Source organism: Triplophysa dalaica, chromosome 7, assembly GCF_015846415.1.
Source record: "Triplophysa dalaica isolate WHDGS20190420 chromosome 7, ASM1584641v1, whole genome shotgun sequence".
NCBI classification, from domain to species: domain Eukaryota; kingdom Metazoa; phylum Chordata; class Actinopteri; order Cypriniformes; family Nemacheilidae; genus Triplophysa; species Triplophysa dalaica.
This window is the reverse complement of record NC_079548.1, coordinates 22,703,004-22,728,927: the sequence shown is the minus strand read 5'-3', so window position 1 is coordinate 22,728,927 and position 25,924 is coordinate 22,703,004. Positions and strand designations below refer to the sequence as shown.

The following is a 25,924-nucleotide window of genomic DNA, read 5'->3' as shown; positions in this document are numbered from 1 at the left end:
TCAGTGTATGCAATAAATACCTGTAACTGTACTTGCATTTTGTACGGTTGAGAAGTGGATAGGTTTTAGATGGGCTTTGGGTTGGGTTAGTGGCTCCAAAATATATTTAAAACCACAAATATTGATAAAATCATTGATGGTAAAATAAATGCGAAGAATGAAATGCATACAGCGAACAACCATAAGCAATGGAATATCTGACACGTCAATGCACGTAACCGTAGGTTGTAATAAACTGCTGGCGCTAGAGTGCGTTCATCCTATAAGGTACAGTTCACCCAAATATGAAAATTCTGTCAACCTCAGATTGTTTCAAACCTGTATACATTTCTTTGTTTTTCTAAACACAAAGGAAGATCTTTGGAAGAACGTCAAAGCAAACAGATATCCTACCCTATTGACTCCATAATATTTATTTTATAAATAAGCATCAGATAATAAATATATTCTGTTGTGTTCAACAGAACAAAATAAATGTATACAGGTTTGGAATAATCTGAGAGTGAGATATTGATGACAATATTTTATTTTTTCGTTGAACTATCCCTTTAAGGCATAACTGTTTGTCGTAATGAGGTGCTTGTACAACAGTCTCTTTTCTTTATCTGCTCTAATAGTTATGGATACAATAGCCTATAGAGACAAAGATCTTAGCAGAAAGCAGCAGTCAGTTAAACATATTACAGAAAGATACAGCACACCTTTCTTTGTTTAGCTGAGGTTGAAAACATCTGTTTATAATGTGCCTTCAGAAAGAACCAGACGATCCAGTTCACAAAAATTGCATTTAATAATTAGATAATAACTTAAATAACTTCAGCTGCAGACTGCCTACTAATTACAGAGACTTGATCTAGTTTATGCTGGTTTGATATTAAGATGTCCCAAGAAAACCGTGTGTTTATATGAATAATGAGAAGTGGTTGATATGCATCTGATATACCTTGTTGTATATTCTTCCTACAGTCCAGAAAAATTCAGTTTATACTCGAGCGTAGGACCTGCGTAGAGTACACAGAGCCGCGTACCCTAGGCTGTAGCCTGATGCACACCTCTCCATAAATGTAACAACGCGTCAACGCAACGTACACCCTAAGCGGGCCGCAAACGCTGAGATTGGTCTGTTTGACCCCCTTCCTCAGGAAAAAATCAGCGATAGAGTAATATGTACTCAAACGCATTTCCGAATGAATTATCTAAGTGAAATATTTGTGCTTCTGTATTAAACATCTCAAATCTGCAACTAAAGTGACTGTTTATTTGCTGCCATCACTTCTAATGCTTCTCGTGGACACTGACCCCAAGTCTTTGTGCTACATGATCCAACCAAATCCTGCAGTCTCACAAACCCTTGCACAAATCAATATAGACCATAGAGATTAAGAAGCATTCACACCTTAGGCTTGGCATTCACTCGTGACTCAGATATCGACTGAACCCTGAACAAAAAATGACCACCAACTCACAGAATGGGATGGAGCACCGAGACCCATTACCAGGTTCTGTGTTTGTCCTGAATACCTAATGCAATGTACTATATATCCCATAATATTGAAATAGGGTAGAGAAATAACTTCAGGAGATCTGTAAAAAAATGTTGAGTCAACTTAAAATAATAAAGCAACATATCACAAGCATGTTTTCGAGTTAAAAAACAGAGATTGACGTCTACCCAACCGTTTAAGTCATTTGTTGTCACAACATAGTCAAGTTTATCTAATGAACAACAAAACAAAATATTTTTGTTGGCTGAAACTAAATAGAGAATATAGATTGGTTGTTTATAAATAAAAAATGTGTTTGTCTTTAACAACAATTGTATCTGTTTTCTGTCTCAGTGAGTTTAAACGTGTTGAGTGTTTTATATCAGTTGTGCCGATATGTCAAGCATTTACACGTCAAACATAAAAAAAACTCAAAACACTATAAACACTATAAACACAACAGTAACAACTATATTACACCATAAATTAAGCCAGCAAGAATTAAAACACTAATCTTTCTTGTAAAAATGTTTAGGCTAATTTTGCTTAGTATATATAAAAAAAATTTGTACTCCTTTGTTACTCATTTATCTTTGTTGGGAGTACGTTAGGGTTGCCCGGTGTACCGGTGCTACGGTAGCATCACGATACTAAAGCTTCAAAATACCCACAATGTCCCTCTATTTTTGAAACGGTTAATATTGGATATGTGCATTGATATTCATTTGAACACTTACATCTGCCTTTTTGCTGTGTTTATCTCCTAAATTAATGTGTTTTGAATGACTCGGACAAGATAATGATTTAAATTAGAGTTTTGAATGAGTTGGTTAAATGATTTACTAACACAGTGGAAAATTAACACCACCTACTGACTGTCTTAGTTCTGCATATAAAGTAACCCTAATATTTTCTTTCATAAAGACTGCTGTATCAATGAAATTTGTCCTTCATTTCAATTAGTTCCCAGGAGAAAAATGATCTAGTGTATTTAAGTATTTACTACAGTAAAAAAACTACAAAAAAATCATTGACAATCGCATTTTTGAATCTTACCATAGTAAACATTTAAGTATATTTGCTACAATTTATCCAATTACTGCAGTTAATACAACAACATATTCTAGTGCAAAGTATAATACAGTTTACTATAGTCAATACTAAATGATTCATCTATAGCTGTGCTTTTTGTATAGATCTGAATTATGAACATTGAACGGCATCGTGATACTACTTGGTATCGAGATACTTCAGCTGGTATAGTATCGTAGAACATGTTTATGGTACCGTGACAACCCCAGTAGGGAGAACATTTTGCAAGTTGGAATTTTTGTTTGTTTACAGAAACCAATTAATATAAAAATCAGACTAATAATTTAATGTTCTTTACATATTAGAAACAAAAATGATGTAAATTTACACTGTAGTGCAAAGAAACACTAATATTGTCAGAGAGTTAACACAGACTCTCCTGAGGATTCTTCTAGGACTTTGGATTCTTCTAGGACTTTGGATTCTTCTAGGACTTTGGATTCTTCTAGGACTTTGGATTCTTCTAGGACTTTGGATTCTTCTAGGACTTTGGATTCTTCTAGGACTTTGGATTCTTCTAGGACTTTGGATTCTTCTAGGACTTTGGATTCTTCTAGGACTTTGGATTCTTCTAGGACTTTGGATTCTTCTAGGACTTTGGATTCTTCTAGGACTTTGGATTCTTCTAGGACTTTGGATTCTTCTAGGACTTTGGATTCTTCTAGGACTTTGGATTCTTCTAGGACTTTGGATTCTTCTAGGACTTTGGATTCTTCTAGGACTTTGGATTCTTCTAGGACTTTGGATTCTTCTAGGACTTTGGATTCTTCTAGGACTTTGGATTCTTCTAGGACTTTGGATTCTTCTAGGACTTTGGATTCTACTCTACGTTTGTGTGTGCACCTTCAACTCCTGGCTCTCTTGTTTCCCGTCTGCTCCAGTGGATTAACATTCTTCTCAGAAACCAGATAAGATTCATAGACTCTCTTAGCTCAAGCTCCTCATCTCCACTGTTTGTGCCTTAACCTGATTCTATCTTGTATCTCAATAAAATCCCTTGCAATAGCACTGACCTCTGTGTCCCGTGTCTGTCTGCTAACAGAAGACCAGACCTTTAAAAACATCTGGAGATGGAGCACGCTGCTTCCCCGACGGATATTCCTTACGAGGGGTTGGTCAGCGCCCTTCGTGCAGCTTTATCTCCGGATCCTCGTCAACAATCTGCCTCAGCCAGTCCCATGGGCCTTCCTCCCAGCTATGTTGGTGAAGGATGTAGCGGTTTCCTCCTTCAAGTTTCCCTATACATTGAGATGCATTCTCAAATTTACCACCGAACGAGCTAAAGTGGCATTTCTCATTTCCCTCCTCTCTGGAAGAGCGTTGCTCTGGGCTCAAACCCTTTGGAGCTCACAATCCCCTCTGAGTAACTCTTTTTCCATCTTCTCGTCTCACTTCCAGGAGGTATTTGGTCTCAGTGCCGGGGACCTGGTTGTCTCCGATCAGCTCTTCCGCCTACGTCAAGGTAATTCTTCGGCGAGGGACTACACTCTACATTTCCGCACGCTAGCGGCTGCTAGCGGATGGAATGAAGCAGCACTGATGACAGCTTATCGCCAAGGATTGAATTCCCAACTCCGTAAGAAGGTAGTCATCTACGACAATAGCTTGGGACTAGAGAACTTCATGCAGAAAACTGTGAAAATCGCCCAGTTACTCACCGCATGCCAACTGGACGCATCACCTCGTTCACCGCTCTCACCAGAAGCCTATCCTTCAGTACCTGAACCCATGCAGGTTGATACTCACAGACTATCTCCCCAGGAACGAGCACTTCGTATGACCCAAGGTCGGTGCCTGTATTGCGGGGCCTCTGGACACCAGATCAATGCATGCCCAATTCGCCCGCCACGTCTTATAGTGGGTACCATTCCCGGATCTCCTGCTATTTCTAAGTTAACCCTTTTAGAAATTCAATTAATCACTTCCAATTCGATCGTTGCAGGACGGGCACTCCTCGACTCGGGCTCATCAGGCAACTTCATCTCCCCGTCGCTACTAAAGACTTGAGTTACGGTTTCTACCTCATGCGGAATTAAAGGTAGAAACCATCCAGGGAAAGCCGCTGGGACGAGGCAGAGTCAAATATCAATCACCACCCATCAACCTACGTATCGGCTGTTTGCACCAAGAACAGATATCCTTCCTGGTGTTGGAGGGATCCACCGTAGATGTCATCCTGGGACGCCCATGGCTCGCTCAACACTCTCCGGAAGTTGGATGGGAGTCCAGCGAGATTCTGCGATGGAGCCCAGCCTGTTTTCAACAGTGTATCTCCTCGGTACCCAAACCTCCGGTTCATCACTTCCCTGTCCAAGTAAATTCCACGCGTGTTGAGAGCCCTGATCCACCGTCAGATCTCCACATCCCATCTGATTATATGGAGTTCCAGGATGTTTTCAGCAAACAGGCAGCAACCCTCCTACCACCTCATCGGCCATGGGACTGTGCCATTGATCTGCTGCCTGGGGCTACACCGCCTAAAGGACGTGTGTATCCACTGTCCATCCCGGAGCGTAAGGCTATGGAGGAGGGGGAGGTAATGTCAGAGAGTTAACACAGACACCACCAGCTTCACCCACTGCAATCAACAGATCTCACTCACCTGAGTACTGATCACTCACCTGCCACCAATCATCAACCCCACACTATAAAGTTACACTTCCCTGGTTCACTCACTGTCTGGTCTCAAACCTTCCATGAGAAATTACCCTACAGCATTACTCTCCTGAGGATTCTTCTAGGACTTTGGATTCTACTCTACGTTTGTGTGTGCACCTTCAACTCCTGGCTCTCTTGTTTCCCGTCTGCTCCAGTGGATTAACATTCTTCTCAGAAACCAGATAAGATTCATAGACTCTCTTAGCTCAAGCTCCTCATCTCCACTGTTTGTGCCTTAACCTGATTCTATCTTGTATCTCAATAAAATCCCTTGCAATAGCACTGACCTCTGTGTCCCGTGTCTGTCTGCTGACAAATATGTAATAGTTAGAAGAAAGATCACACATACGTGTTCTTTGTGAGCACCAACCTTACACAAAGACATGACGTCACGTCAGAGCAATTGAAATGTAACACACCAGTTATAATGGCCAAAATATTTATACTGCAGTTTTGAAGCTTGAATGCTTCAGTAATTCATTGGACTCACATTTAAAATATGACCATTATTACTGTTTCATGTCCTTTATTGTTTGACAAATGTAACATCATCATATGGATTTAGAGCAACAATGGTTAATAAAAGCATGATTTTTATATGATGTCTGAGTCCACTTGTTCATGCTCAGACGAGTGTGAGAGCTTTCTATCTACCTCTATGCTAGGTAATATCTGGTAGTATCAGTTGGCTGCAATTGACCAGCTAAAGGTAAATCTTGTCAGATCTCACTAATCTCAATAATTACATATCTTTAGTAGCTTTCAAATGGAAAGTAAATGAAATTGAGAACACAAAGCAATGTATAACAACATTGACCAACAAAGATAATTACAGACTTTAGAAATGCATATTTAAAGATATTACTGCACTGCCATTCTCAATAAAGCACACAAACATAGAACAACATTACAGAATGAGTTAGATGTTGCTTTAAATCCTTAAGTTTAAGTAATAATGATTCACTTTGCAAATTGATTTGTTGGTATAACTTAAGTTTCTCGGATGCCTTAAAATGTTGATGTTAAAGGTTAGTATTTCTAAGTTGAATTAAGTCAAAATTAAGGCAGCCGGGTGACTTAATTTTTTAAGTTGAAACAACAAATCGTTTTCACAGTGTAGTGGTTGTTCTTACAAACACCATAAACATACCCTTGACCCGCCTGAAAACTGGGACTGGTGGAGGGAGCTGCAATATCGTCCAATGTGTCTCCCCATAATTCCACAAGAGATTTGTAACAAGTTATTATTTACTAAAAATGTTCTGGCTAGTGTCTTTCTAAGGCTAAAAACCAATGCGTTTCCCATTTAATGTAGTCACACTCCGTGCTGTCTTTAGAGCTGTGTGTGTATGTGTGTGTGTATGTTTGTCTCTCTCTTTAAAAACAACAGTGCGCACATTTCTGTGGGTCACTGGAGCTCAGCGAAAGTGACAGATGACAGACATACTAGCTGTCACAGTGAGCGGTACACAGAAATTCAACATAAACACATCACATCATCTACTGCTGTGGAAAGATGACATCATTGCTGTGGAAAACAGCTCACAGTAGTGTCTCAGTCAGTGTTTTCTCTGAAGATTAGACCAAAAACAAATGGAGATGTTTGAATTGAAAACTGTCCAATTGAAATGACATTCACAACCAGCTTTTACAATCGTGTTGAATATGTGTCTATTTTTATTTTCTTAAGGCATTTTAGGTGTCCTGAGCCATGAAAGAGCAACCTCTGAGTAATACAATTCTCCTGTGGGCACAGACACACACACACATAATAAAAAAATTCTTAGTGAAGCAAATGCTCTCACACGGTTAAAATCGGATATGCAGCTGTTCTATTTCCCTGTGATGGATTTGTCAATTTGCTGCAGTATTTCATTTCAGCTTCCACCGAAAGGAAGAGTGAATGTCATGTCCCCTTTCCAAACACTAGCTGAAAAGTAAAATCTATAAGCCAGCCAATTGTTCCAAAGCCAAGCTCGCATTATAAAAGCTTGCATTATAAAACAGATAGTTCTGCTCACTCTAATATCTGACTGAATGAGCCTTGTTAAAAGGTGTGAGTGAAATACACAAAGGCGCACATCCATTGAATTCTGCATAAATGCTGCAAGTTTCTATGTTGCTTGGCAACTGTAAACATCCTTTGCTAGCTTGAACTATACAGAGGCCCTAAATGGTATACTGGAAAACACAAAACAAGACGTGCTTTTTAGACTAAAGTGGACAATGTCCATTTGTTACTCAGGCATTTGCTTGTAGATGCCACTTTGATATGTTGCTTGTCCATATAGTCAGGAGAGGAACCCAGATGCAGGCAGCAGTGAAGGTGTAAGAAACAAGACTTTATAAAAACAAAAAGCCCACGATGGGGAGCAAACAAGGTGCACAACTAAATTCAAATATGAAACAATAGACTTCCCACGATGAGGCAAAAACAAAGGAGACAGATAATTAAAAACTACTTACAAACATACTAAGACACGGTGTGGTAAACAATACAATTCCAGACATACACTGTTAGAAAAAGAGGTACAATACAGGTCCATTTTTGTTCCCTAAGGTACAAACTTTGCATATGTACCCTTAAAGGTACAAAAATGTATCTTTAAGGTACAATTGTGCACCTTCCATTGTACATTGTGGGCTTTCCGAGGTGTAAGGTACATATTTGTCCCTTACATATTTGTACCTTCATTTTTAAATGTAAAATGGCAGGAATTAGTGGATGCTGAAAATGTCATCTCTCAATATAGAAACACAAGTTTACCTATACTATCAAACTCAATAACTCAATAATTGTTAAACCAAATTAACTGTAAAGTTTTGAGATATGGGCAAAATAAATCAGAATGTTTTTTTCTTTTGTGTGTGTGTGTGTGTGTGTAGTGTCCCTTTGATTCATTTTTAATCATGTTAATGAGGATTATGTACTCACCGCATGCCAACTGGACGCATCACCTCGTTCACCGCTCTCACCAGAAGCCTATCCTTCAGTACCTGAACCCATGCAGGTTGATACTCACAGACTATCTCCCCAGGAACGAGCACTTCGTATGACCCAAGGTCGGTGCCTGTATTGCGGGGCCTCTGGACACCAGATCAATGCATGCCCAATTCGCCCGCCACGTCTTATAGTGGGTACCATTCCCGGATCTCCTGCTATTTCTAAGTTAACCCTTTTAGAAATTCAATTAATCACTTCCAATTCGATCGTTGCAGGACGGGCACTCCTCGACTCGGGCTCATCAGGCAACTTCATCTCCCCGTCGCTACTAAAGACTTGAGTTACGGTTTCTACCTCATGCGGAATTAAAGGTAGAAACCATCCAGGGAAAGCCGCTGGGACGAGGCAGAGTCAAATATCAATCACCACCCATCAACCTACGTATCGGCTGTTTGCACCAAGAACAGATATCCTTCCTGGTGTTGGAGGGATCCACCGTAGATGTCATCCTGGGACGCCCATGGCTCGCTCAACACTCTCCGGAAGTTGGATGGGAGTCCAGCGAGATTCTGCGATGGAGCCCAGCCTGTTTTCAACAGTGTATCTCCTCGGTACCCAAACCTCCGGTTCAGCATCCGGTTCTCCGATGCTGAAAATGTCATCTCTCAATATAGAAACACAAGTTTACCTATACTATCAAACTCAATAACTCAATAATTGTTAAACCAAATTAACTGTAAAGTTTTGAGATATGGGCAAAATAAATCAGAATGTTTTTTTCTTTTGTGTGTGTGTGTGTGTGTGTAGTGTCCCTTTGATTCATTTTTAATCATGTTAATGAGGATTATGTAATTATTTATTTTCACAAACAGTATTGAAGAATTTGATTTTAAAACCCTTAACGCTATATATATTAGAATGACAAATAATTGTTCTATTGAAAGGATCTAGCTACAGGCCAGAGCTCGACTCGGCGGAAGCATAAATATAGCAGCGCGGAATGATACATGAGTGAATCGACAGTGATTCCAACTGTCAGTCTCGGTCAGTGTCGATCAAATTCGGGAGGATGGCGCTTCGACATTTATCCACGGAGGATTTAATCACGGAGTTATTTCATTTTGGGATAGAGGTCACTGAAGAGGAGTGAAGTAAATTCAAAGGTAAAGTATTTGAATTTTTAATCAGTGTTTGTGGTGTTAATTCAAAGTTGGAAGTTAACTTTTACTGTTAATGTTAACGCTAGCCAAGTTCATACTCTGTCAACATTAGCTTGCTAGACTCGACATTGACGATTGCCATTATTAACGTTAACTAGTTAGTTAAAACATTAGCAGTATTATGTCTCATATTGCAATTCCACATACTATTATTATAAGTCCTCTCTTAGCTACAAGTTCACCATCGAGCTAACGTCAACGTTAGCTATAAAACGACTGCGTCAGAGTTGGATGTGAAGCGTTTTCGCCGAAAAGTATTTTGTTCTGACTTAACGTTAGCTAGCTGGACTGCGTCAGAGGAGAACGATGGATAATAAAAAGTTTTTGCCGCCCAACAGTTTTGTTCTGAAATTCATTATTTTTTAAAAGTCTTTATTTTCTCGACAAACTGTCTTTAGACCATCTTTGGTAAAACCATGTAAGACTAACGTTAAATTACAACATCAGGTTAACTGACAGAACCGACCAACGGTTAACCTCCCTTTCGAGTAGCAATAACGTTAACATTACTAACGTTAGCTGCTGTTATAAAAATAAACCGATTACTATCATTAATGGTTTTAACTTATTTCAATACTTTCCCCGCTGTCCTGGAAAAAAAATAAGATAGGCCTAACGTTACATTATATTAATATTCAGGGCTGTGTGTGAGAGAGAGACGCATTTCTAGCGTCTCTAATGAGGTAACGTTAGATACGCCTAAATACTTTCAATGTGTTTTTATATGGATATTAGGGCTTCTCAAAGTCCGGACCAAACGGCAAGCCCAGACCTCTAGAAATGAGGGAAAATACCCAATGAATCAAACGATCAAAACTATTTTTTCCCCCATTGACTTACATTAACGTTACATTATGACATAATGTGCCTTTTTAAATTGTTGTATGCTGTTACCACTATGGTTGTTAACATTGCTGTTTTTCTTTTCTCTATTGTCTAGATAATGAAGTTGACGGAAAAGGCAGTGGACTATGGATTGACTGAGAGGATGGTTTCATCCCTCTTTGAAGGATCGTTTAAGAAGCAAGCAAAATTCAACCAATTTGTTCAGCAGTGGAAAGAAACCGTGACACTAACCCTCGAGCCTGTCCCGGTACATTCAGAGAAGGCTACACCAGAATCAAGGTACCGGTAACAGTAATGTTATGTCATTGTTATAACGTTAGGCCTAAGTAGAACCATGGAAAATAACTCTATATCTCATAGCAATATAATATAGCTTTAAGGTTACCACTAAATAAGTTTTTTATCTGGATCTGAATTCACCTGACTCTGGTAGTTTAATGTTAAACCACATTTTCCTGATGATACTTGCACACTTTTAATGAAGTAACGTTTACTCTGCAGGACTTTAACTTGTATTGTTACTGTGTGGTTAATTTGCCAACATTTTAAGATGAAAATGTTTTATTTCATCATAGTCATGCCATCCCATCATCAGCCTTCCCAGCAGCTTTCATCATTCCTAAATTTCCCAGAGATGTTCAGACAAAGTTGGACCAAAAACCGCCATGCAAAATGGAGAGATCCGATCACAACAAAATCATAAGAACATTGAATGTACCATGGCCCTGATCAAAATGTAAGTTTTGCAACCTAACTGAATCACGGCATTTGAGTTATTAATACTATGTCTGTTGTTACATTCCTCACCTGCTTTTTCATCGCTGTTTCAGGTTTCTGAACAATGATGACTAGGTGAAAGTGTGTAAGGCCCTGATTTTGAAATACCCTTTCTTAAAGGACAAAGAAGGCAATGGTTATGTTATTCCCAGTATCTATTCTCTTATATCGCTGTTTTGTTTTTGGAGTGGCAGTACTAAGTTGTCAGTTGGTCAATGAAATGCTTATTTTTTTTTTTTTTTTCATATCAGACATGACATCCTAAACATTGTGGCATTTTATTTTGGGATGTTACATTGTATGGTTGTGAGATGAATTATTATTGAATCTGTGAATTAAACTGTTTTCCATATATGGACTAAAATAAATGTCTAAAATTCAGTTAGTTGTTGTTTGCCTACATTTTCTTTCACTCCTTAACACAATAATGTACCTTTGAGGGTACCACCCCAGTGAGAAGCTTTCGTTCCTTAAAGGTACCGTTTTGTACTTTTTTTTCTGAGAGTGTAGGTAAGGGATCCACAGGTAAGAACTAGCACACAGAGCAAGGTAATACAGGTCAAGGCAAACAAGCAAAACACATACAAGCACAATGAACGAGCACAGGACAATAGACATGAGGATGTTAAATTTGGAGACAAACAAAAGATAATTAACAAGGGAACAGGTGTAGGGGATGAAAAAGTAATGGGAGGCTAACGGGGGAACGAGAGGGGCCATAGACGAGACCGGAGAGAGCATATGGAAAGCCAAAAGGTTCATACTTAGTGGTTCTACTTAGTGGTTGTCCTGTATCATCAATAAACAAACTACAGTTAGTTCAGAATGCAGCTGCCAGAGTTCTTACCAGGTCAAGAAAATACGATCACATAACCCCAGTTTTATCATCGCTTCACTGGCTACCAATTAAGTATTGTATTGATTTTAAAATTATTTTAATTACTTACAAAGCTTTAAATGGTTTAGCCCCTACTTACTTAACTGAGCTTTTATCACATTACAACCCATCACGCTCTCTACGATCTCAAAACTCAGGTCTTTTGATGACACCTAGGATAACTAAATCCACTTAAGGGGGTCGAGCTTTCTCATACGTAGCACCTAAACTCTGGAATAGCCTTCCTGATACTATTCGAGGGTCAGACAAACTCTCCCAATTTAAATCTAGATTAAAGACACATCTTTTCAGCCAAGCTTTCACTTAATGCACAGTTAATGAACAGCAGCTACGCTAAATATGCCCATCCCGAGGTAGGATGAAATTCCGTCAGGTCCAGATGATCGACATATGCCCATCCCCACCTAGAGATTACGCCAGCTACAGCTGCAGACTGACTGACCATCCCAGCTCCATCTAAGGCAATTCCAACACCACCCAAGAGAAATACGACCATCGGACATTTCAGTTTTTTCTGTTTGCCCCTGTTAAGCTGCTTTGGAACAATGCACATTGTGAAAAGTGCTATATAAATAAATTTGAATTGAATTCAAAATGTCTCTCTCCACATAAAACGTAAGGCTTTGCCATGACTCTGCCACAAGATCAAGAAAGACAAGACATGAAGAGCCAGAGTCATGACAGTTGCTAATGCAATGACATTTATATGGCATTTATATACGTGTGGCTAACAATATATATGTCATGATACATTATGTGACGTTTAAGATGTTTCACGACTATAAAACCATCGTAATTCACATCCTTTTTGGATAGTACTTTGTGTTTATGTTTTATACTGATAAATGTATGCTGGGCCACATACGTGCACCCTTTTGTGAACAGTGCACCCCTATTTTCGTGTTGCAAATGCCTATAAACATAATTTTAGTACTAATTCAAGTATTGTTACAACAATTTTAGAAACAGATCTTTTTTTTATTTCAAAAGTAAAAGGTAGTGGATATGTCCAGATTTCACAATTCGTTTATATCTGCTGTAGTTAATATATTCTACATACATAATAGTTCTTGTATAAATATTTATACTACATTTTAATACATATTGTTTTGTTTCTATAATAAATATTTATTTTATAATATATTCATAGTTTTGTGTGCAATATCAGATAGTAAACAGACTGTGGTCTGTGGCGTTGCCTAAGGCTGAGTCTGTTGCTTTATTAACGTTTCAAAGTTGTTTTTACCTCACAGTCTATCAAACGTCATGAGACAGCAGTAATCCACACATCAGCTTCCTCACACCTCAGTATCTCATTGCTATAGGCCTACTTGTTCAGGTTCAGCTGTCATAGCAGTGGAGCCATTAAAAATTGTAATTCCTCTCATTCGATTTCAGCTTCACAGCTTAAAAATGCTTCTTCTGCTTCCAACAGCCGATTATAAATAAACATTAAAAAACTAAAAGCTCTGTAAATACAGTGTAGAATCTACAGTACCTTCTAGTCTCTTACATTTAAAGGAGCAAAAATATTCTAAAATGACAGAGTCAACCTTACCCGTGATTCAGTTCATATTCTCTAAGGAACTGTTTGTTTGCACAAAATATTAACTAAAGCCTATTCTCCTATAATGCAAGGAATTGTAGGCCCATTCACAGCAGAACAGGTCTTTAATACATCTGAAACTTGTGTTTTCTTAACAAATGCAACAGATTATGCAGATTAGAAGGAGGAGCGCTTATGAATAGATGGACCATTATGACAGAGGGAAATCAAGAGAAGTGCCGGTGTGTGGTACAGCGAGAATGATTGTGTTACAATGGAAGTGCATAAGGCTGTATTTAGCAGACTGCAGTTTCATTAACTCAACACTGTTAGAGGCTTGTAGGGATGTATGCTAATTCCATCGAGAAAACGCAGAGCAATCAGGGGTTCATATTTGCAGTTATGTAGCATAAGAGAAGAGTTGTGAAATGAGCACTACATACACATAAAGATTCACACAAACGGTCATTGATGATCTATTTTTCTAATTTTGTCTAAAGGAGCAACATACAAATAAAAGATATTTGAATGAAAGCAAAACCTTTCTGTTTATTAACAGGTTTCAATGTATTCCCAATACCTAGATTGTTAACGTGGTCTCACATTTTTGGTTGTATGAAACTATAATTATTGGAAACATTTATGCCTAAATACTGCCTTTTCTGGTATTAGAGATCCCATTCCCCGCGATCCCCCTTTTCAACCTTTAGTTAGTGTGTAATGTTGCTGTTAAAGCATAAAAAGCAATACACCAAAGAAGGGGCGAGGTCTTTCTTCGAGAAGAGGAAGAGCCGCTGGAGTAGTGTTTGGTTCTCAGAGAGAACCAATCATGTGACTGAGCTACGAGCTGGTAATAAGAATTCAGCTACACACATTCTCAAATAACCAACGGTCAAATAAAAGCTTCCATGACTTGAACATCGGCTGTGAAAGCTGTTCTGTGTAATGCACTGATACTGTGTGTGTGCGCTTACCTCTAAAACACTTCTATGAAACATCCTATGAAGTCCTGCTTGCAAATGTCTGCTGGTCGATCTGCTTGTTTTATTATCCAACTCGTGTCCAATATAAAAGGCAAAACTAACGCTTCTGTTATTAGTGTTAATTAATATAACCGGTCTGACGCCATTCGGTCTGGTGTCATTTTCCCGTCATTTCGTCATAGTAGGAAAACAATTGCAATCTCTAACAAAGATTGACGTTTGCACATGCACTAGCAGACCCCGATTACAATTTGATGGATCTGCATGTTTTTAACTGATAAAGTGAAGTTGACGCCATTGTTACTGTTTAATGCTAAAAGTTTATGAATACACATGCACCGAGAGGGGGACCGACCAATCACAACAGCCTGAGAAGCTGAAGCTCACTGATAAGGTATAGTTGGGACATCTTCACACACACACACACACACACACACTGTAAGCGGGGAACCAATCACGGCAGACCTGGTCACCTTTACAAATCAGAGCGTTTCGGAAGGCGGGACTTTGAAGAAACCGGAAGAAATCCATTGGTTTTGTGAGAAGATAGACAGTGGTGGAAGATAGACTTGAAATATGTGAAATATAAAGGTTTCTTTGAAACTAGAAACATGAGCATCCATTGTTAACCACCCAAAAATCACAATCAAACCTTTGAAAACAGGGAAAAAACGGGGCCTTTAAGTTTGTATTCGTGAGTTCCTGTTTCCCCATGTCATTTTGTAGTGCTTTGGTGTTTCTTTGATTATTGGTTCAATGTTAATAAGCGTCAGGTGTTCCTTGTTTGCCCGTTTGTTATCCCATGTATATACAGTCCTAGTGTTTCCTTTGTCAGGCGTTGTAAGTTTTTTTTTTTGGTTTTGTCTCATTATCTCTTTTGTTATGTTTACGGGTCTCAGTTTGTCTTGTGTATTATTAGTAACTTTGTTCTGATCTTTATTTTGTTATTATTTAATTAACTTTTAAAAACTGCGGGTGGAACCACTTTCCTACCTGGTTGATCTGGGGTTACAAACATCTGCTTCAAGTGTGTTCTGCAGGGTTTGGTGTTCGGCCCTTTTTTTCCCCGAAGCATGTGGTGGGGATCAGACCCACACTGAGAGAAATATTGACAAAACTGAATGCGGATGCACATTTACAGGATGTGGTACGTGCTCTTGTAATACACTGCTGAGTACAAAGACCTTATACACATTGCCAATCCTATAAAGGCCTACTAATCTCCCTCCTGAAATGAAATATATGAGAAGGGATGTAAAGTGCATTTTCCACTTCACTGTGACCCTGGGTCTATAAATATAGCTGAAAAACGTTATTCTTGTCAGCTCCTAGAACTGCACAAGGGGTCACAGGAGCTCAAATTGAAACAGCAAGGAGCAATGGAGCATTCAGTCTTACATTGAAACTCATAGATGTGAGAGGCATACTGACAAGCAATAATTCCAAAAATCACTCACTTTCATGCTCTTTCTTTAATTAAATTGAAAGCAAATACAATAAGCAAGAACAATCAACGCTAAATATTCATTCTTGAATGCAAAAAGCTACACTCTAAAAAATGCTAGGTTATTTCTGTAAACACATTTTTGGGTTAATTGTGCTGGGTCATAATTTTGGGTTGTTTGAGGTACTGTAAACACAAAGTTGGGTTGCTCATGCTGGGTCAAATGGACTGTAGGGGTTATTTCACCACTGAACAGCTGGGTTGGGTTATTTTGACCCAACCGGTTTGTTCATTTTTCCACTTCATCGAACCTTCTGGATCCTTCACGCGTCTCCTTGTCAGACGGCAACACACATCACAGCAAGCTGATTTTATAAGGTAAATTAATATGATAATATGATTATTTTTAATAACTTGTGGTAAGAGCACACTGATTTTACTGTTTAATGCAGTATTTGATCTGTCTCTGTGCGGAGGAAGTGTTTTATTCTGTGATTGATTAACTTTAAGTAATTTAGCAGCTTAGCATGCTATTTTTTTTACAAAAAAAGTCCTTAACAATCGCTTTATCGTTATGTTATATATATATGTGTGTACATTGTGCATATTTTTACTTTAAAAGGTTTTTATCCTTCACGTTAAATCCTCATGAAAATGTATGAACTAGCCTTAGGTCAGAAATACATGGTATAGTTCGGTTACTGTTTGTCTACTGTATGGCTTTGTAATGTTTAGTCAGAATTAGATAATTTCATGCAAAACTTAATCTAAGGGGATATTTTTTCAATTGTCTGTGACGTGCCGGATCCAACCAACTAGCAATAATTTAAAATTTAGCATTTTCGCGCTTTTTTCCCTCAGGTAACGTTACCGTTAGCTGCATTAGCTAAAAGCTATGCCTCTTAATCTCACTGATTATTACAATTAATGACAAGAATAATGTTTGGAAAATTAAACAGAAATTTCCTTCTGACACACGACAGCAAATGATAGAAATAACTGACTTTTATTCCATTTTCCAGCTGGTAAAAATACTAGTGTTCTAATAGTTTTGGCCATCACTGTGTGATATATGTATATCCTCAGAAGTAAATGATATACAATATGAATGTAGTGAATGATGTAAAATACTAAAAGTGAAGTTTGAAGTTTTCTTCTAAAATTAGCATTTTTATAAGGCCTCTGTGTTTGTTCATTAAATGCATTTTAACTTAAATTTTGGTTATGTTTTAAGACTAACTGTCATATATTTAACAGGTGGGGACTTTCATGGTGGAATACTTGCAAAATGCAGAGAACAGTGATGTATTCTGCACATTTTGTGCCTTTGGGACGAGGCAGCAACGACATCCCAGACCTTCACCATTGTTTCGGGACATGCCATTGAAACTGACTTGTTGCTCAGTTGATCTGTTTCAAGTCCTTTTCTGTGCTTGATGTTAAGCAGTCTCTTCCTACTCAGAAATTTCTCCGGCATGCAGTTTATCGTATTGATGGACATGAGTGAAGAGGGAAGTTTTTGAGGACACTTGTAACATGCTTTAAGTTGTCACATGTATTGTCTGTTGTTTTGAGTCTTTGTTTGGCTTAGTTTTAATGGCACACTGTTTGGACTGATTCTCATGTGCCAATAATATATTTTTGAGTGTTCTAATGCTGCAATGTTGAAATATAGAATAGGAATCTACAGTGCTTAATTCACCCCGTTTTGTGTTTTTAAAGAAACTGATCTACAAAAACTTGTTTTTATGTGTCTGTAGGTGTTGGATGAAATGTATGACAATTGCACCCATTCAATAAATGTAAAGAAATAAATTGAATAAAAATGCATATTTACAATTGCATTTGTTTTGTGTAATTGTATTACAGAAAAAATATAATAATTTTACAGTCCCTTGAGATTTTTTTTTTTTTTGGGGTAAATATAAAAGTAGCAAGGCATTGGGAAAACATATAACCCAATGTTTAGGTTATGTTAACCCAGAAACACAGTTAACCCGACCCACTAGTTGGGTCAAACAAACAACCCAGCATTTTGGGTCAAATGGTTCAACCCAGCACTTGGGTCAAAATAACCCAGCGCGTGTTCTGTCCCATAGTTACCCAGCAGCTGGGTTAAGGTTGGGTTATTTTCTAACCCAGCAATTCTTAGTGTGTATAGTTTTAGTAATGTTTGTTTGGCTATGGCTTGTATTTAGCAGGTAACCTATTCATGTGCAGTGGAAGTGGTCTAATTATAAAAAGCTCAAAGGGGTGATCTCAAATAAGAGCTGACCTTCTTATGTGAGGACAGACAAGAGAACATCGCCCACATGACAGACCTTCCTAAATGCTCTGGGACATCAGCATGCTGGCAACTCCTCTGGCCTTGGAAGAGGCGGCCACATTTAGTCTATAATCAGCAAATAAATGATTTTCTTGCAAAAAGGCTAAAAGAGAATAGGTAGCCCTTGTCATTGCACCCTGTACAACACTACCAATGTCATTACTCAATAAAGTTGTTGGTCTTCCTGAATGAAGCAGAGGATTTAATTTTAAATTGCTTCTTTATAGAACACTTGCCTCTTATCTATCAGAAAATAATGCTATTGCAATTTGGTCAAATGATTCTGAGGTTTTTGATCCCTGAGATACCAGGCACTTGATTTAATGGAGATTTTTATATTGCTGACAATTTTAAGGTAATTCAATGGCAGGTTATATTCAAACTTAATTGGCTAGCAATCAACCTTATGTGTTTATATGCCAAATTCATCCATGAAGTTGAATTCTTTTAAAAAGTCATTGACCTTGATTAAATGTATTCAGATTGTTTTGTATGGTTACATGAGAGTTTATTTTACTACTGTATGAAAATGTATTGTAATTTGTAGAATTAAAAAAAATTCTCCCTGGTCCGAACATTTATTTCTTACTACTTTCTGAAGTCCCATTGTAAGTGAATTAGGTCTGTATCCATGAAAGTTATTGTTTCTATTAAGGTGTTACTGTTGTAATAACCCCCGACATCTTAAGCCCCTACTTCATCATGAGTAGAAGACATAAATGGCTCAGTTCCTTCATACTGTATTTTACCACTGAAGACACAGATTTAGTGAAAAAGTAATCTATGCACCACAGGGCACAGATGTGTTTCTAAATACTGTGAATTATTTGATCTGTTATCAGTTATTAATGTTATTATAAGAATAAGTTTTATGGCCATGAAAGATCTCATGTGTCTTTGCATGATATAACTGTTATCTTATTCTGGCAGAGATCGCTGGTGGCCCTGTAACACGGCATTCATCAGCTCAGATCAAAACATCTACACAACACTATAGTAATGGGACGAAAGCAAACACAAAAGCCTGCTAGTGACCTTGTGGCACTGGAGATATAGCTAATGCAGGAGAGAGAAATGTTTGAAGGGTATGAGCGTGCATTCAAAGGAAAACACAGTGGAGCATCTACGCATCATTGACTGCTATCTTTAGTAGGGTACAGAAAATAATGAGAGCGCTGAGTGTTGAAACTCAAAGAGGTTACAATGGAAAGGAAAACCGAATGCATTTGACAAACTCCATGATTTCATATCAGTGTCTGTGTTCCGTTTACAGTACGGTGACTGTACATTTAAATTAGGCATGTACCAAATATTCAGCAACTGAAATGATTAAGTCAAAAATAGCGAAAAACCATGTCCGGTGTCTGGCCCAATAAGTGAAATATGGCCGAATACATTTCACTGAACATGACGTCTGATGCAGCAAGCAGCGCAGAGAGAGAGACGCGCACGCTTTATAATGCAGCAAACACAGTATGCGAAAGCATTTTAAAGTGTCAGAGAAAGACACGACACGGGACATGCTGCGGAGGAGTCAATTTCCAGACGAAAGCGTTGTTACGGGCAGACTGTACTTGACAGACAGGAGCGGGCAGTCTGAAGCCCCGCTACTCCCCACTTCCTCTGACATCGCACTGTGGTAGCGTGCACACAGTTTGCCGTACTAAACAAACTTGAAAGGTCAAGCTATGTTTGTGCATCCCAGTACACCCTCTTAGAGAACAGTCGGTCAGCTTTTGTGGGCGTAGTTTAGAGAGTCAGCCTCAGCATGTATTGCTTGCATGGATGTTGGCTTATGTAAATGACACTTTTTAATGAACTGCTTTGTTGGAGGCGAACAGAGTACATTACATTCTTTCTGGAGTCTGTTAGTCCATTGAAGAGCTCAATTTGATACTTTAAAGGGGTGAAATGAGACGGCTAAAACTAATACTATCTTTTGTTTTAGATGTAATGAAATGTTAATACATGATCTAAGGTTAAAAATGTAAATACATCTAAGGTAAATACATGCAGGTATTTTCCACATACCCTGCATGTTTGTATCTCCTCTTTGCTTCGCCTCTCTCATACGCACAGATTTTTAAAAAGCTCGTCACTCTGAAAAGCGAGATGTGCTATGATTGGCCAATTAACCAGTGCTTATGATTGGTGGAGTATTGCAAGCGTGTGATGGAAATGTTACGCCTCTTACCATATTTGGAACATCAGGTACCAGAGCAATTGTACTGACAGATACACCAGCTTACTTGAGTTTACATTTGGGCGGTCTAAGTCAAATCAGACCACCAACTGATGTAGATTTGTGGGGGTGTGGCTACACATGGGGGTTTTAGGCATGCATTTTTAGATAGAATGTATCTTTTGTTCCCACACTTTCATTTTGGGAATTTTACGTGTCTAATACATGCATGGGAAACTTATAACACACCAAAGACACAGAAAAACACGTGTTGGCGCCATATGACCCCTTTATGTTCAATTAAACTAAGTGAGACAAAATATAAAAAACACATTTTCATCATTCAGTTTGAAAACATTAGCTAAATAAATAGAAGAAATGCAACAAAAACACGTTCAGCGTTCTGTAGTCAGTCTTCGGCCAAGTTCATTTTCATTTGGCTTCGGCTTCAACTAAGAATTTTCATCATTTGCATCGCTAATATAAATGATTGTAAAATAGTAATAAAGAATGTAGATGTGTGTCATTTGGCTCTGAAGGTCTTGAAATCACATGAATCTGAATCGTTGCCAGAAAAAAACATTTTGGGGTGCACTCCTGCTTTAAATGGCATTCATCATTAACATCGTAAAGACAGCTGAGATTTTAAATACAGAACTAAACTGCTGTCCTGTCATAGCAGGAGGATCACCATTTACACCTTCCCCTGGCTTGTTTTCTCCAGGGATTATGATGATAATAGGTGCTAAAAGAAGAAAACACACTACTGCACTGTCCCGAATGATCCGACTGTAATAAACAACATTAACACTGCATAAATCTTCATTTACTTCTCCTCAGATGTAGTGATGCTAAGTAATTACTTCTGGTTGAGGAAGATCCCTGATGCGACGTGACAGCTGTCTTGGTCTCTCTTGTCACTTCTGTTGTCTTGTAACACATGGCATTTCCGCTTCTGTGACAAACTGTCTGTTCAAGTGAATTCTGCTCTTACTTTTATTGAACCTGTTCTCTGCAGATGCCGGAGACTCCATGCTATTAACACATGGATGTTTCATCTATTCGTACAAACCAATTTCCCAACTTCTGTCAAACTATTTATTGCTGAATTTCCTGCTGCCATGATGGACCGGACAACTGACATTTAGTGCTTTCTTATTAAGTAATAATATCTCTAATTTGACAAATAATCCATTTTATTTGCTGTATGGTAGAAATACGATAAAGAATTGACAATTACCAACTTTGAATGGCAATAATTGTCGACGACATTTATTCATTATATTGATTTTTACAGTGTATCAAATACTACGTCATACGCCCAACTCATTTTTTGACGAGTTGACCATGTTAAGCATGAGAAGACAGCATGTTAACATTGTTAAGAAGTCGGAATGCATGACACATTATTCCAGCAACCTTTTAATATTGACAAATAGCTACGAGTAACGAAACAAAAATATGTCATGAAACTCGAGGTGGTGGAACCCAATTGCAAGGCAGGGTGATAGGCAGGACGAGACAAGATGGTAAGGGGTTAAACAGATTTAATAAACAATGACAAGACTATAAAACACAAAACAAAACCCACGCGGGGGAAAACAGGAGCAGGAATATATATTACAAAACAAACAAGGACACGGACTAACTAAACTATAAAACCAAAACACTTGAACAACAATGACTAAACTCACTTAGACTGGGGAACACGAAACAGGAACAAGGAACATCCAAATAGGCAACAAGGTAAGGTATAAACATCTACAGCAAGGGTAAGACATACAACAACGTCAAACCTCAAACAATGAACGCGCACAGGACAATGAAACATGAGGATTCTTATAGGGAAGATAACAAGAGGGAACAGGTGCAAGGGATTACAATCAAAGGAAGGCTAATCAACACAAACTAGGGAACAGGAGGGTAGGAACGATGACGAGACAAGAGAGAGATGAAATCGTCTCTCTCCCACATGAAACAGAGGATTCTGTATGATTCCACCTCTAAACCAAGAAATACCTGACAAGGAGAGGTGGAACCATGACAAAAATATATGTTTACTGCCAAAACAAAGCAAAAGACTTTTGGGTAAGCTTCTTTACTCTTGCTATTTTATCTATATAATTTGAATCATGCTTGACTAAATAAAAAAACTAACTGTTGATTTTGGCTCATATTTCATTGTGTAGCTTATCAATTCATGTTTAATGCATAAAACAGTGTACACTAGACCAAACTGCTTGTGCAGGAAGAATATACTGAATGTGATATTGAATGTGGAATAGTTCTTTTGGCCCAAAGTTAATATCTCACCCTCCTATAACACTAATCTCCCTGAGGTGAGCACACAATGCTATAGACATGGGACTCTACTAAAGGAAACACTGAGAACTGAAAATAATGCACTTCTGTTACTTTGTTCAGATTAGCAATTTAGTTCCAATGTTTGCAAAAGCAATAGCTGTTGATTTGCATCTGAGGTACAATTGCAAAATTATAATGATGACGATGAGAAGGCAAAGCCATAGGTGCATTTTTTCTGCAGGATACTTCTCTAAAAACAAAAGCAAACAACTGCACGCACTGTAATATATGCCAAAGGGTGAGAACAGAACAACAAATACCCATCATGCTCTGCATCACAAACACCCAATTAAAACGATTTACAAAATTAGGCTCAACAATAAAACCGATTAGAGATTGAGACACATAATCCTTCAGGGCATGGATTGTGAACGGTAGCTTTCCTCCTGCCATGTGCACGAGGACAAGCCAAGAGCAAGAGCAATTCAAGTCATGTGATCCATGAGTAGTCAGAACAGACTCCATAGCATTAAGGTATTTCAATAGTCATTTTAATCTCAGTCATTCACTTTAGTGCAATCTGCTTTAGCCACAGTGATGGTTTGGTTTAACAGTATGAGATAGTATCTTTCTTTTCTTCTAGTAATTGTATGTTTCTCATCATTCAAATTAAGAAAATGTCACCTCATATAATAGTTACTTGAGATCTAGAGATCAGGTTGAATTTACCAAAGTGCCTGTGACTGATCAGTCTGGACACCCACTGAGAATTGGCCACGATCTGGGGCTTAAAGATGAAAGGGGACAAGCCTCCGTCTTGTAGCATGTGCTCGGCTTTAGACAGGGAACATTGGTATTGCGTGCGCTCCCAGTGAATGTTTCGCTGTGTTTTAAGCCTGACAGCACACAGCCAGCAGGAGTAAAGATGAGAACAGAGAGCAGCTTTTGTGGTGGAGAGAGTATCATAGACCTCTCCAACAGCTGCCTGTTCCCTACAGAGAAGAGAAATGAAGTGAAGAGAGAGAGAGAGAGAGAGAGAGAGGGAAAGCCAATCAGAGCACGTTGCATTAGTGAGACCCAGAGAAAATGAGTGCGTGTATGAGTCTCCATACATTCATCTAGAGTCAGGACATATTGGACTTTCCTGGAAAACTCCACTGACTGTGAGCAGATATGGAGATGATCCCAACATACAGTATATACAGAAAATGAGTGGGATGAACTCAAGATAAGAAAGAACCAACATTTGATGGATATTAAGAGATTCTGTATGAAGGAATGGACTCATATATACTTAAACCTCGTCAGACATAAAAGAACATACTTAGAGCTGTTTTTCATGCTAATGGAGGTTGTAGGAAAGTTTTTAATACAAGGGTGCCAAATATTGTGACCAGGGTGTATGAGAGAAAAATAAATGTTATATTCCCCCCACTTCAAATTGTTTTACTTTGATGAAATGTTGGAATATTGTAGATTTTTGAATAAATTAAAGATCAAAGGAGAAACAATGCAGATTTATTTTACAGCCTTCTTTGTTCATATTTACCAAGGGTGCCAATAATAGTGGAGGGCACTGTAGGATATATAACAAGCCCAGTTGTGCTGACTTCCTAAGGCAAATTTGTAAGCCACCATTACATGTATCTTTTACAGAAAATGTATTACAATGAGTTTAGCAAACAGAAGTTCATATAAATAAAGCCTTCTTCATGGCTTATTAAATCAACAAACAAAGTATGAAGATAAATAAAAAAATAACAGTTGTTATTTTTTACAAAAATTATTGTATTTCTCCACAATTAGCCTAATTTATGAATTCAATATTATATTAAATATATAATAATGTTATGTAAATATGTTTAATTGTGTAAAAAATAAAAATATATAATAAAATGTCATCTTAATTTTTATTTTATTTTTATTCTGTATTATTTTATATTTTTATCAATGTATTATTTTTGCAACACAGCTTATTAAAGTCTATTACAATTTTTGGTGATAAGATTAACCTACCGTGGGCACATTAACAAAAGTATATGTTATAATTCACACAAATAATTGTGTTTATACAGAAACAACAATCGTGAAAGTTAATAATTCACATCAACATCAACTTAACACCTCTTTTGACTGACAATGAGTTTAATGTCACTTTAATTGTATTTTATTGGCAGGTGGAAGCAGATATTTTAGATAGGCATTCAAAATACTTCCAACAGTATATGTGAAACTAACGTTGCCAAAGAACTGCTGTAAAATTGAGATACAATGAGATGCGATTTGGTATTGGGCATTGACTCTCTGAATCAAAGTCATGTCAAATTGAAAGCTCATGCTGTGTTTTACACTGGACGTGAGGTGTTTTGCAACACTTCAAAGCAAACTACCCTCATTAAACTGTAAATCTGTTTTGGTGAAAATAAAGTGAAAGCATCCCTGTGTCGATTCTTGATGTGCCTAACTCCATTCTGCACTTCACCCACTTCATTTTATTTTAGATGGACCAGTTAAATAATTTTAAAGTATCATACAGTATTTGTGACTCACTTTATTTTGATCTGTTTAAATAACTTATGATCTAAGCAAACATCACATCAAAGCAAGCTTATGATGTTTCTGATTTCTGGTCGGGTCCACTACTTTAGCTGGACATTCACTCATAAATGAAAATAATGTCATAATTTACTCAACCTCAGATCTGTATACATTTGTTTGTTCTGTTGAACCCAAAAGAAGACATTTTAAAGAATGTGGGAAACCAAACAGTTTTGGGGCACCATTGACTACATAGTAGTTTCTATTCAGACTATGGTAATCAACAGTGACCCAGAAAGATTTGGTTTCAAATAATCTTCTAAATATATTTGCATAACAATAAAATACAGGTATGAGACAACACAAATGATTTACATTTTGGGTAAACTTTCCCTTCAACTCATATTTGATTTCTAATCATATGTAAACAACTGAACTTAAATTCCGATGAGTATTTTTTATACTGTAGACTGAATGGTTTGATTCCATCATTGTGTTATTCCTGCAGATGTAAAGGGATAGTTCCGCCAAAAATGGAAAATCTTTAATTTCCAAAACTGTATAAATGTCTTTGTTCTGCTGAACACAAACAAAGATATTTGGAAGAATGTCTGTAACCAAACAGATCTCGTCCCCCATTGACTCCCATTGTATTTATTTTCCCTACCATGGCAGTAAATGG

General features: G+C 37.8%; 1 protein-coding gene and 2 long non-coding RNA genes across 3 annotated transcripts in view; 2 read left to right on the top strand and 1 right to left on the bottom strand.

The window, feature by feature from the left end:
* LOC130426821 (alpha-1,6-mannosylglycoprotein 6-beta-N-acetylglucosaminyltransferase B) overlaps window positions 1–25,924 on the bottom strand; it is a 127,282-nt gene that overhangs the window by 38,129 nt on the left and 63,229 nt on the right. The gene's annotated exons all lie outside the window — the stretch shown is intronic.
* Window positions 9,215–11,402, top strand: LOC130426822 (uncharacterized). Its single transcript, XR_008907228.1, has 4 exons — window positions 9,215–9,341; window positions 10,339–10,523; window positions 10,820–10,980; window positions 11,075–11,402. It is a non-coding gene; the product is annotated as an uncharacterized LOC130426822 (long non-coding RNA).
* On the top strand, window positions 16,054–17,722 carry LOC130426824 (uncharacterized). Its single transcript, XR_008907230.1, has 2 exons — window positions 16,054–16,270; window positions 17,150–17,722. It is a non-coding gene; the product is annotated as an uncharacterized LOC130426824 (long non-coding RNA).